Source organism: Monodelphis domestica, chromosome 3 (assembly GCF_027887165.1).
Source record: "Monodelphis domestica isolate mMonDom1 chromosome 3, mMonDom1.pri, whole genome shotgun sequence".
Classification (NCBI taxonomy): Eukaryota; Metazoa; Chordata; class Mammalia; order Didelphimorphia; family Didelphidae; genus Monodelphis; species Monodelphis domestica.
The window spans coordinates 206,264,021-206,278,836 of record NC_077229.1 but is presented as its reverse complement, the minus strand read 5'-3'; positions in this window follow the sequence as shown (position 1 = coordinate 206,278,836).

Below are 14,816 nucleotides of genomic sequence, written 5' to 3'. Positions count from 1 at the left end.
CTTTGACCCAGTAATACCACTAGTGGGTCTGTATCCCAAAGAGATCAGAGATAAGAGGAAAGGACCTACCTGCACAAAAATATTTTTAGCAGTTCTTTTTGTAGTGGCAAAGAATTGGAAACTGAGGCGATTTCCATTGCTTGGGGTATAGCTAAATAAACTGTGGTATATGGTGGTAATGGAAAACTATTGTGCCATAAGAAATGATCAACGGGATGAATTCAGAAAAACCCAGAAAAACATATAAACTGTAAAAGTGAAGTAAGCAGAATCAGAACAGTGTATGCAGTAATAGAAATATTGTACAATGATCAACTGTAAAGGACTAAGCTTATCAGCAAAACAATATTCCAAGATAACTCCAAGGGACTCATGATTAAAAACAAAACAACAACAACAAAAAGACCACTATTTATAGCCAAAGAAGGAACTGTTGGAATCCAACTTTCACTTTATTTCCTTCATGAGTATTTTTTTTATTGTATATATGATATATGTCTTCAGTCACAACATGGGGAATATGGAAAACACTGATATAACCTAAATCAGACTATTTACTGAATTGAGGAGGGAGAGAAAGCATCTGAATCACAGAATGTCAGAAAACAATTATCAAAAATTGTTTCTATGTGTAATTGAAATAATAAAATTACATTTTAAAAAGGTATCTATTCTAAGGCAAAAGAGTAGCAGGGAATTAAGGGACTTGTTCAGGGTCACACAGCTAGGAAGTATCTGAAGCCAGATTTGGACCCAGGATCTCCTTCTCCAGACCTGACTATCCAATTAGCCATCTACTTTCCTCAACCAGGAATTCTTATAATCTGGGCTCAATAAACTCCAATTGTTCCCTATTGCTCTGCAGGATCAAAGATAAACTCCTAAGTCAAGCATTTAAAGTTCTTTATAACATGGACCCTTTGTACCTCTCTAGTCTTCTTATACTCTGTTTCCATCAGAGGATTCTAAGATCCAAGTAGTACATTGACTTACTTGCGGTTCCTTTAACACAGCATCTCCACTTTCCTGTGCATTTGCATGGACTGTCTTTCATTCCTGCAATGTTCTGCCACCTTACATCTATCTCTTGTTTTCCTAAGTTTTCTTCAAGGTTCAGCTTGTCTCATCTTGAAAGAGGCTTTTCCAGATCTTCCCATCTTTTCTAGTACCTTTCCTTCTCATATTACCTTCTAGCTATCCTGTATACATCTTGTATGGATCAAGTTATTTATATGGTTCCTCCATTGAATATGAGCTCTGGAAGTCAGGTGCTGCATTTTTGCCTTCTTTTGTATCCTCAGTATTTAGAATACATGCCTATCATATAGTAAGTCCTTTTTACATGCTTGTTGACTGACTGGAACCAGTTACCTCTAGGATCATATATAAATTCCTTTTTTGGCACTTAAGACTCTTCCTGAGGGGCAGGTCAATGGTTTCGTAGAGAAAGAGCCACACTTGGAGACAGGAGTTCCTGGGTTCAAATCTGAATTCAGATGCTTCCTGATTGTCTGACCCTGGGCAAATCAGTTGCTCAGCCCTAATCACTCTTCAGCCTTGGATTCTAAGACAGAAGGTAAAGGTTAAAAAACAACAACAATAACAAAAAAAACTTCACATCCTTCCTACCATTCCAATCCTCTTATACTCTATTCTCCTGAGCCACACTGATTTAGTCATACTGGCCTACTTGCTGTTCATCCCAAATGATATTCCTTTGCCTGGCAGCTCCTTGTACTGGAATGTTATTTCAACCTCTGACTCTTGGAATACCTGGTTTACTTTAAGACTTAATTTGAGCCACCTTCCACTTGCAGCTTTCCAGCTCCATCCCTAGCTACTAGTGAATGCTTCCTAAAAAACTACATTGTATTACTTTTAATTATTATGCATAGATGCATACATTTTCCTATTGCCTTCTCCATTAATATATAAGTTCTTTGAGGGCAGGGTCTGTTTTTCCTTTCTGTTTTTATACCCAGCTCTTAGCCTAGAGCCTGACAGCCTGACATGAAGAAGTCACTTAATAAATGCTTGTTGATTCAGTTAAAGGAAGGGAGAGTGTGGCACAGAAGACAAGTTATAATGGGAAAGAGGTTGGTCTATTTCTCAGAGAGTCTGATCTCTCCTGGTCCCTAATAAGCCATCTACTAACAGGAGGTAGAGGGTGAGAGAAAGGAGACAGGAGGACAAAGTAAGGTGAGATAGGACAAAGCAAATACCAAGAGAGGTGCACTATGTAATCACAGGATCATAAGATCAGAGATTTAGAAGTAAGCTATGACAACCACCCTGCCTTCTCCATTTTACGGATGAAGAAACTGAGATCTACAAAGTTATTTACCCAAATAATTTGCCCAGTGACAGACATACAGTTAATGAACGCAGATCTACTGACAAAAATATCCAGGATTCTTTCTAATGTTACACATTGCTTCTCCTGACATCAAGGTGTGGTGGCCTAAACTAGAAGTGAGGGGCCTGGGGAGGGGAGGAGTGTGCTTCATGGTGTAGACTGGAGAGTGATACAGGCAGGAAGTATCCCCCAAACCCCTATGTCAGCACCCAAAGAAAAAGCACTGTGTTCTATCCTACTCATAACTCTAGCTGCCTCTAATAACTACCAGGAGCCCTGATATAAACCCCACTTACTCTTTCTTTTCCAATTATACCCTCCTTTTTTTTCCCAATTACTCCCCCAAGAACTTTAATTATTTCCCTAAGTTCTACTTGGGTTTTTTTTCCCTTTAAACATCATCCATCTGATTTTCAGAGTCATTACTGCTATATGAAACCTCTTCTCCAAGTTACCAAAAGCCAACCACCTCTCTCCTTGGCATTTTCTCAACTGTTTCTTACTTGCCTATTTGCTTACTCTTTACACTGGGTCATCACAGTCCCAGATCTTCTTCTATCCTATAATACTAGTCAACTTCCCTTTCTTAGGTCCAGATACTCCAGTGTTAATGAATGTATATTTAGAACAAAAAAATGTGGCTTGACAGAAGTTAACAATAGAGAAGGGAGGAAGATTTTATTTATTGAAAATTGCTGTGGACAAGATATCTGGAATGATAATACATAGGCTCAAATTCCAATTCTTCCACTTTCTACCTCTTATAACTTGGGCAAACATCTCTCCTGGCAGTGTGGCAAGTGAAAAGAAGACTTGTAGAGGACATGGGTTCAAAGACCACTCTCCTTGTGACCTTGGGCAAATCACACCCTACTTAGACATCCTTCAGTTTCTTTTCTGGAACACATAAGAGGTTGATGTAATGGTCTCTGGGTCTATGAGCCTATGATTAGATGGTATCTACAGCCCTTTTCAATCATAAATCCTATAATCCTGGCATAGTGGTGGACTTGATAAGCACTTAATAAATGCTTGTTGACTTAGCTGGTTGATACCCCACTATGTTAATTCTATGTCCTCTTGGATAACATTTGAAGAAACCAAAAGGATTTTTTTTCATCATGCATATATACTCTTGCTGTTTGTGGGGTATATACTTTAAGAGGCTCAAAATTCACAGCCTAAAGGATCTCAGCAAGGAGATTAAATTGGCCTTCCCTGTGTGCTGAAGGGCAGTTCTCCTCTGCTAGAGGCAGAATGAAGTCTAAGCAAATTATTAAATAGAAAACTTTTTGAGCCAGGCCTAGAGATGGGAGGTCCTAGATTCAAATCCGGCCTCAGACATTTCCTAGCTGTTTGACTCTAGGCAAGTCACTTGATCCCCATTGCCTAGCCCTTAACACTCTTCTGCCTTGGAACCAATTGGTTCCAAGACAGAAGGTAAGAGTTTTAAAAAATTAATTTAAAAAAAAGAAAACTTTTTATTTTAGGACTGACACTTTAGTGATACCCTACCATCATGCTATCTAGAATTTCCTACCTAAAAAGGACTTCATTAGTCTGTTTATACCAATATATAAAAAGCTATACTATTATTTATTTCCCTGAGCTAGCTAACTATATTTTAAAAGAGGCTAAAGTAATAAATCTCTAATCACAGAATTTCAGAAATCATAAACAATAGGACATATACTAGAGGTCAAGAGGATCTTTTCTGTCATCTAATATCAGGGTATGGGAAATTAACAAAATGTTTCCCATTGTTAGATCTCTGATCCTTAAGTACAACCACTCTCCCCTTTTTGCTCCTATGAATAGAATACCACCTCTGTAAACCCATTTTCCATATCCATTTCTATAAGGAATACCTTAAAGAAATACATCCTCAATTTATATATCTACTCTTACCCTATCCCTTACCATGTCCCAAACTTACCAGGTTCTTGCCTTTTTAACTCTTGGTTTCTAAGATTGTCCAGATGCTTGCATGTTGTAGCAAGTTTTATAAATCCTTTTGATATGCTGTAGCTTCCTAATTCTGAGAGCATTCCCTACTCTATATTGTCCCTGGATTTTCTGTCCAGTGAGGTTCCTGGATAAATTCATAGCTTTGATTTTATTTTGGAAGTCCTTAAAAATCAAGAGACATTTTAATATAATGGATGCTTGTTATGTATATGAACACAGTGTATGTATGCATTTGTGTATGTATGTATTGTATTATGTATTATTGAAACAATGGGGCCAAAGACCTAAGAAATGACAAGTATAAAAGTCATGAGAAATTAAAGACAAAGGGGAAAAAGATGATGACTTGATAACTATCACCCAGAAAAAACTGGGGAGAGATACAAGCAGAATGAAATTACAAAGGTAGGGGAAAAGAAAAGAACATGAATAGATGAAGAAGATCAGATGAACAAGGTAGAGAAAGAGACATCACTCTAGAGAAAAACAATAATGAAAATGGCCTTGCACTGAAGAAGTCTAATGACAACAAGAAGACATTGAACTTGGCTCATTCTAGAAATTTTAGAGCAGAAGAAAATGAGGCATCTATGCCAGGGTATACAGGCATGCACAAGATATCCAGATGTTTGTCTTAAAAGGATATGACAGTCATTTGTAGTATTTTCAGTTATTTTGGATGCAAGTTCCAAGGGGGTGGGTTGAAATGTAAAGTTTGTTAATTAAAAAATTAATTATAGATGCAAGAAAACCTAATCATCCTATATAATACTTAGGGATAGGAGTAATAGGACAAACATTTGTCCTCTGTTAGCTACTCACACAACTGTCATTCCCAACTGTTATGGAACTTCTGGTTGCAAAATTCCATCCTTAGTAACAAGAGAGTCAAAACAGTTCCTCCCTCCTGAGGAGTGATCACAAAATTGTTTCGTAACTGTTCCTTCAAAAAGTTCCATAGTCTGCTCCTCTACACAAAATGAAATTATTTCGTGAAGGTTAAGAAAAATCAAAATCTCTAATAATAGGCAACTCTGTTACTATTTTCATTTCAAAAACATGGTATTTTCTAATTATTTAAATTCCTTACTATAGTTTTCTTTGACTTCACTTTCTTTTAAAAAACATTTCTGAAATAATCAGGCTTTTTAGATAACTGCAAACCTAGCTCCTGATAATTCTCTCTTGTTTAAAGGTATTTTTTAAATTAATGCTTTTTAAAAATTTCTACTTTAAATGTATTTTTCTTTATATCTTTGTTCTTAGAGCTTTCTTCTTTTATTTCTTCTAAAATTCTAAACCCAAACACATTCTTATGCAAAGCAGTCCCATAAGTAAATTATTCCATGACAGTTTTCTGTGATTACATATTATCCTAACAACCGAGCTGTCATTTTATTTTAAATTTTAAGTAGAAAATAAAATTTTCACTTTGTGTTTGTGAGAGATGCCTACACTCAGGCCTGTGTAGCATTGTACCAAGCCATGGGAGTTAGGATAGAAGGTTTGAATAACCTCTGTGGAGCTCTTAGATTTTGTTTGTAAGAAACTTGGCCTTTGAGAATTAACCTCTTCTAACTGACAGCTAAAGCCAGTCCTCCTTATCCTAGCCCTGCCTTTTTGCTCTGGTAGGCTTTCCTTAATAGGCTTTTACTACAATTTTCCTGTGAGGGTTCTAGATTTGCAATAGGAACATTTTGTGGATAAAAACAAGGCTTAGACCATCTGGTGACATTAGAAAGTAAAGATGGATCAGTGTAAAGTTCTCTAATCCATACATTTGTGGAATGAATATGTCAAATTATATTATTGAACAAGTTCATAGGAAATAAGATAATAGTTTAAATTTTACTTTGGCAAAATTACAAGCCTATTATAAACTACCAAATTGCAATTTTAATGACCTTAAGTAAGAATAGAGGACATAAGCAATTGTATAGAGCAAAGAGCCAAGCATCTGTTTCCTCATCTATAAAATAAGGAATAATACTACTAATGTATCTCAGAGGGATGTTTTAAGAAAAGACTAGTTAATATGTCTGCAAATAACAGTTGCTATTGAAGGACTAAATACCAATCCCCTTCTCCTTACTTCCTTCCATTATATATAACTCGCCTCCTTTATTCAGGTCTTACATGCTTCTTTACTGGTACCCCCATTTCTTTCTTCACTTATACAGTAATTAGATTCCATTTCAAATGAGCATTCATTTCCTTCATCTTGAAAACTCTTGGCTTGTACCTACTTGCTTTTCTTCTGTCCTACTTTCCTTTCCTCCTTTGCCTTTAAACTTCAGGTTAATGACATATACTTGTAAGATTATTTCCCCTTCTTTCTCTGAAGCAATGTAGTTTGGATATTTGCCCCTTGAATTCCATTAAAATTGCTGCTACTATTAATATTTACAAGTGCTTTGGATGATTCTTTGGATGAAAAACACCAAACATATCTTTCCTACTCTGTTCTGTCCCATGCCACCTTATTCATTTAAAATCAGTATTGTTTCTCTTCTGGCAGATTAAATTTAGACTTGTTATCTTCAAAGATATCAGTATCCACACACATATTTATCATATCACTTCTACCTAAAACTCTTCTCACTCTTTCTTAAAAGTTTCTTTCCATATTACTCTATTTGATTTCCTTTCCTACTTGAAATATTTGGGTTTTTAGTTTCTGGGATCCAAAGGTCCAAATTGAGGGATTCTTAACTTAACTTAACTTAACTTAAAAAAATACGATAATTGCTTTTTAATATAATTGGCTTTCTCTGCAAGATTCTGATTTTGTTTTATGCATGCTTAAAACATTCTGAGAGGTCCATAAGATTCACCACATTGTCAAATTGTCCCATGACACCAAAAAGGTTAAGAACCATTGCTCTAAATGATCTAGATTTGTGCATCACTTTCCTTTGCATATAAAGACTCCAGAAAAAGGAAACTTAATTTATTTCACAATATACTGACCCAACATCATATGAGAAATGTTATTCTGGGTCGATTCAAGGATGGTTGGAGCTCAAATATTATCTTTCTGACAAAAATAAGGGAAATTTGAGAGTATGTCTATCTTCTGCTACATCAACTTCAAAAGGTATTATAGCCCAAACATTCCTATCTTCCCTTGATCTGGCACGCTACCACCAAATTAATCTTCCTTAAATACCACTTTGATCATGTTACTCCCTGATTCAAATATCAACAGTGACTTCCACTGCCTACATGATAAAGTCTTAGCTCCTTCACCTGGCCGTTAAGGCCCTTTACAATCCATTCTCAGCATTCCTTTCTGGCTTTATCTCTTACTGATCGTAAACACAAATCTTCCACTCTAACTAAACTAGTATGCTCATTGTTTAACACAACCATTCTCTTTCATACCTGGACATTTTTAGTATCATCACAACCTCTAACTTGAATTTCTCCTTTATTCTTTTTTTACATATTTAAGTCCTACCCATTTTTCAAGAAACAGATGAAATTCCAGCTATATGAAATCTTTCTTCTTTGTGTGTCCAAGCTTTAAGTAATCTCTGCTTCCTCTGAACTTTAACATTTATTATACATATCATTGGTTAGTTCTGGGCAGTAATAACTTTTATTATATATATACACAAACAAGTATTATATATGTGTCTATATGTTTATTTACATGTATTTATACATATGTGTATATAAAACATTGACTCTCACTACCTAAAATCCAGGAAGTTATAAATCATCCCTCCCCCATGATTCTCCAGTACTCTTAGGGAAATTGGGGATCTATAGACTCTGCCCTTGGCCCTAACCCCTTCTCCCCACCATAGTATTCCCTCAAGTATAGGAACTGGATCCCCTCTACCCCAGTTCCACTTAATAAATAACAATCATTTTAGCTTTTACAAAGGAATATTTATTTCAAAGGCAAAAATAATGAATATACAGACACATTCCAGTTATGGTAGGCTTAATCCTTGCCCTATAGTACCTCAGTCTCTGGGGAGAGGAAGAAGATTGGATTAATAGGTTAGCCCAGTTTCCATATAGCACAGTCTTGGTTCCAAGACCAAAACCTGCCTTGGGCTTAAGCCCCAGGCACTCTGCCTGCTCAGGGTTTCCCTGTAGGATGGCTATAGCAGAAACATCCGGTTTAGAGTCCTGGTTCTGAAGCTCCCATGACTTGATTCCTGGTAGGCAGATATCACCACCTGCACCTAAAACAGAGGACAAATGAAACAGAATAAAAACAAACACTGAATCTATTTTATTCAGAAACACAGGGTCAAAAGGGAGAAAGAAGGTGGAACTTGAACACATATGAATACTTATTGATTTTTTTTTTAGGAAACTAAAAAAAGTCATGTCTCTAATGTAAAAAAAAAAAAAAATAGACCAGAAAGTGCTTTAGGCAGGAAATATCTGACTTACTTGCCAAATGAAGAGAAGTAGCTGCCAAAGACCACACTGAGTGAGACTATAAACTCATTTATATAATCTTATGAAAAAGGAAGTCAAATGATTAGTAAGAGTATCATCTCAAAAGCAAAGAGAAGTAGCAAAAACTAAAACAATTTTGAAGAATGGATAGCAAATAAGAAAAGTCATCCCAAGGACATATGAGGGTAAAAATATAAGGAAAAAATAGGTCAAAAATGGAAAAGATTTGTCAAAATCTTTGAAACAAACTGCTTTCTCCATCTAGGACAGTGGAACCACAACATTTAGACCCTAACATTATAGTCTCAGATGTGCTCACAGAGGATATAGAAATAGCACTAAAAACAACAAAGATGGAAAAGCAGCCAGTTTGTTATGTAGCACATGTAATTTACTACATCCTACATATACCACCAAGTTTAGTATATGTAGCAAGAGATCAGTGCTGAAGATAATGAAATCATGAGGGCATTGAAGTTCCAATATTCAAGGTATCTGAAGGAAGGGAAAGCAATGAAGGGACTAAGACAGCATCAATAACTATTAACTTACATGTTTACTCTCCCATCTATACAAAATCTTTATGAGAGTCATATATACACCAATTGAGAATATCCTTGATGCAGGTATTAGAAGGGAACAAGCATGCTTTCATAAGTAATATTTAACCATTTTTGCCACTTCTGAAAGTGGCTGAATTAACTGAAAGATTTAGAGAACATAAGATTGCACTAAATCGGTTTAACAAAATGCTGTCTTACATACTCCTGCACAACTTAGTGTCTCCCATCAATAGATCTAGAGCATTCAAGATTCCTTTAATGATAAAATAGCAGAAACTGTACTGTTCAGTGTAACTATGATCATGAATATTAGGAGAAACATAAAGTAGAATGATGTTAGCTAAAGATGCTTATCACAATAAGAGAGGACGTCTAGCACAAAATAGAAGTTGAAGTTGGAGTTCTTGTGGATGATGAAGTTCTCAAGATCTTCCTGTTCATAGATGGCATTGTGTTTATTGCATTAAGCCTAAGAGCATTGTGGAGCTTCCTAGAGGAGATCTGTAATCGCCTAAAGGAGTTTATCTTTGTCTTGTCTATACAGGAAAGAGCTGATGGATAAAGAATACCTCTTGTCTGAATTACAAAATTGTTACTGTTGTTTTTGTCCTTTGTTTTTGAAGAGGACCAATGATAATACTTGGTGATGCCTTGCCTTGTTCATGAATTGTATTTAAGTGAGGCAGAGTTGCACAAAGTTGCAAGCCTCACTCTGTCTTATCGTCTTCTAAGTCCAATGACAAGACAAATATCAGAGTGTGTGGTAATGGGTTAGGACGCAGTGTATGACATTAGTTTCTTTGATGTTTGACCACATTCTAAGTGACTGCTTAAGTCCATAGTGGCTGCATTAGCCATCTTCATGGTTGTTGGAACAAATTGTTCTCACTTGCCCATTCCACTGAGAGAAGACTTTACATACCTGGGGCAGACATTCACCTGGTTTGGGATAGACATCCTTCTAGTTTAATCCATCTGCCACGATCATTTTTCCAGGGTGTGTCCACTGCACATGCTACAACTTCTTGGAGCCACAAAGTGAGAATTGGGTGAAAAGAGGACACTAAAGCTGGATGGATGAGCATCCCTGGAAAGGTTAATCCCTCACACCTAGAGGGTGCCAGTTCTCCCTGAACACCCAAAATTACAAAATATATATGTATGGATACTCTATATAGCTTGCCCATCAATATGTATATATACAATACAGATGGATAGTGAATTGGTCCTTGAATTGAAGAGAAGGAAGAGAATGAGATAAATTGCCTTTAGGTAATTGCTAAATTACTTTGATTACTCATAAAAAGCAAGGGTCTCTCTTTTTAAATATCAAAATTTTATTATATATTTAGGCACAAAGTAAAATATTCTCTGAATGAAAATGAATATCAAATAGAGAATAATGGAAGGCAAATGCAACCAGGCTGCAACATGTAGCCAATTAAGAATACCAAAGAAGAAGAGGCAAAGATGATAGTAAGGAATTGTATAATAAAACAGAAAATGGACTTTAGTTATGAAGGAAGTAGACAGATCATATGTGCATAGCCCAGGGTGTTACATTGGAACCCACTTATTGATTGGTGAAAGCAAGAAAGACCTCCATAACAGTGAGTGGACCTCCTGTGGCAAACTTATGAGAAGAAATAGACAACTCACAGGTATAGATGAGTGGAAATCTGCATCATTGGATGAAACTCCCAAACTGATTATTACCTAAGTCTATTTGAATTTAATTTTATTATTTTCATTCTGTCTTTTAGCTTTACATCAAACTTTGATCTTTGCCCTAAACAGTCTGTGGTCTTACTGTAGAGAAAGAGCAAATTCCTGCATGACTCCCCCATCACTAATGAGTCATTTCCTGTCTTTTAAAATATAATCAATTTCTTTTTTGTGTATTTGTTCTGCCATGTTCAGAGCCTACTCATATTTATGCCATATAAATATAATACTTTTATATAACCCATAAGTCTTTTTTCTTCTCTTATTTCTTACTCCTATAACATTTTTCAACATATTTTTATAATCCTTTGTGGGTTAACTTATGCACTTAAATTTCTGAGTATTAAAGTATATTGATTTAATTTTGAGAATTTTAATGATTTCTTCCTATAATTCCTCTACCTTTTCATCCTCTGTACCAGATGCTGGTGCATAAACTATAATTATTTTCATAGTAGTCTTCTTGTAAACTAAATCTTTATTATGGATGTTACAATAAAATGAAAATGCAATGAAATAAAAAAAATGCTCCATGAAAACATTTCTTGTTGCCTTTGATTTGGTTTAAACTAACTTCAACAGGACCTTTTGGCTTTCTAGAGTGAATTTGTGAGCCATTTACCTGCAACTTCATTTAGTTTTTATTTATAGTATATATGTTATAAGGGATGACTTCTTCTACTGGGAGTGGAGGTGATGATTTAGTGGATTTTATGATGTCATTTATATTTTTTTAAAAGGAGGATTAGTAAAATATTTTTGTTTAATTTGGAGGGGTAAAAAGGAAGTTGATATAATCTGTTCCAGGACAGGAGACATTTCCAGAGCCTGCACTCTTCTGGTATAGTTTCTGGGATTTTATATCAAGTTACCACCATGTTACAGTACAACATTAGACTAAGACTTTGTAAAAGCAAGCCTTATAGTGCAATATAAATGTTAAACTTATCTCCCCAAATAGATATTGCAGGTGCTTGAAAGCATAGACTGTGACATTCTCCTTTTTGCCTTTGTAACCCACAGTGCCAAAACAAAGCTGATGAGGGACCAATAATCCAGTACAGATCCATACATCCAAATCTGCATCTAAGGGAAATAATTCAACATGTCTATGAAATGATGTTTAAAGTATTATTTTCTTTTAAGTTATTCCTAGTTCAAAATTCTAAGATTCATTTACTCTGTTTTAAGATTTGGTGAAATCACTGCTATCTCTTTCTACACTTAGCTGTCTAAACTTGGCCTCAACTTCAGTTCCTGAGGATTTAAGTCTTTGAGGAACAGACCCAGGAAGCTCCACTGCTGACCCAGTGATTCTTCTTATTATAATCTAAAACTTTGTTTCCAATTCTTGGTTCATGGTACTAAGTCCCTGAAATTATTTTTTAAATTTATTTATTTATTTGATTTAGAATATTTTCCCGTAGTTACATGATTCATGTTCTTTCACTTCCCCCTCCCCTACCTGGAGCCAACAAGAAATTCCACTGGGTTTTACACATATCATTGTTCAAAATATATTTCCATATTATTACTATTTTTAATAGAGTGATCATTTAAAGTCAATATCCTCAATCATACCCCCATACAACCATATGATCGATTATATTTTTCTTTGGAGTTTCTTCTCCCACAGTTCTTTCTCTGCATGTAGAGAGCATTCTTTCTCAAAAACCCCTCAGAATCATCCTGGATCATAGCATTGCTGCTAGTAGAGAAGTCCATTACATTCAATTGTGCCATAGTATATCAGTCTCTGTGTACTCGTTCTGCTCCTTTCACTCTGCATCAATTCCTGGAGGTCATTCCAGTTCACACAGAATTCCTCCACTTCATTATTCCTTTCAGCACAATAGTATTCTATCACCAACATATACCACAATTTGTTCAGCCATTCCGCAATTGATGGGCATCCCTTAATTTTTCAATGTTTTGCCACCACAAAGGGCATGGTTATAAATATTTTTGTATGAGTTTTTTTTTCCCTTATTATCTCTTTGGGGTACAAACCCAGCAGTACCATGGCTGGATCAAAGGGCAGGCAATCTTTTAAAGCCCTTTGGGCATAGTTCCAAATTGCCTACCAGAATTGTTGGATCAATTCACAATTCCACCAGCAATGCATTAGTGTCCCAATTTTGCCACATCCCTTCCAACATTTATTACTTTCCTTTGCTGTCATGTTAGCCATTCTGCTAGGTGTGAGGTGGTACCTAATAGTTGTTTTGATTTGCATTTCTCTAATTATGAGAGATTTAGAATGCTTTTTCATGTGCTTATTGATAATTTTGCAATTTTGAATCATTTATCTGAAAACTGCCTATTCATGTCCCTTGCTCATTTATCAATTGGGGAATGGCTTAATATTTTTTGTACAGTTGATTTAGCAAGCCCCTGAAATTCTTGGTCTGTGACTTCCTTGAGTTTAGAAATCTACCTCACTAAATTACCCTTTTCTGCCACTAAACCTTGTCACCAGAGTACCAATACATCACTTTTCCTCTCTTTCCCATAGCAAGCATATCATTGAGATTCAGTGCCTATTTTTTTTTTTAGGAATTTCTCTTTAAAAGATAAGAAAATATATCAATTCAGAAATTCCCATATAAGACAGGGGCTTTCTTAAGATAAAAACTATCTTTTTGCTTTTCTTTATATCTTCCAGATCTTATCACAATTCTTGGCATAAGACGGATACTTTAGTAAATGAACATTGACTGACATGAATTTAAATGCAACCAAAAGTTTGTGTAAAAAGACCCTACCCAGCATAGAATTAGTGGTGCCCAACATTATTAGAATATGAACTAACCTAAAAGTTCTAGCTAAATCTTTGGTCTTTAGGATGTCATAGTATCCTTTTCCAACTACCAAAAATGAGAATGAACTATCTTTTCCCAGAACACTCCTCAATGATTTGGGATTAGTCCAACTATGTGTTGTATGGGGAATGTGTTCTACAACATCAAATTCATTATCAACCAATCAGAAATCCTTTTGGTTGATAACTATTTCACCCCCAAATTAATAAAAGACAATCATTTTTCTTGCAATCCTTTATGACTTTATAGATTGAGATAATATTCTTTCCTCACCTTAGACTTTGAAGATTTTTAAAAAGCATACTCTAATAGAGAAGTTCTTTTGTCTCCTCGATTATTATAATTAATTCTTTCTCTGGGACTTCCCTTGCTTTGTTATTTCTCTAACTTTGGTGATCAGAACTACTCACAATATTCCAGGTATGAATGAATCTGTAAATATTCTCAACTGTTAAGTATAAATTTTTATATTCTAGATTCTTTGAATCCCAAAATAACTTCTTTAGGAGAAATGGAAAGAAAAGAGAAGGAAAAGGAAAGAAAATGAGCATTTATCAAATACCTATGTTAAAAACTTTTCAAATATTGTCTCATTTGACTGTATGCTGATAATATAATTATTTATTGTAAATTGTTCATTTAAAAGCATATATTATGTGTGCATATATAGATACATAAACATATTTGAATGTATATATAAATTCATATGTGAGTATATATAAATACACTCATACAGTCTGAATTTACTTTCTTAATTCCCACTCTTACTAGTAGGTTGGGTTCCTAGAGCAAGGCTACATTTCCCACCAGGGTTCTGGAGTACCCTCAGACTGTACTTTTTTCTTTTTCTTTTTCTTTTGTTTTTAAAAACCCTTACCTTTTGTCTTAGAATTGATATTAGGTTTCAAGGCAAAAGAGCAGTGAAGGGCTAGGAAATTGGTGTTAAGTGACTTGCCCAGG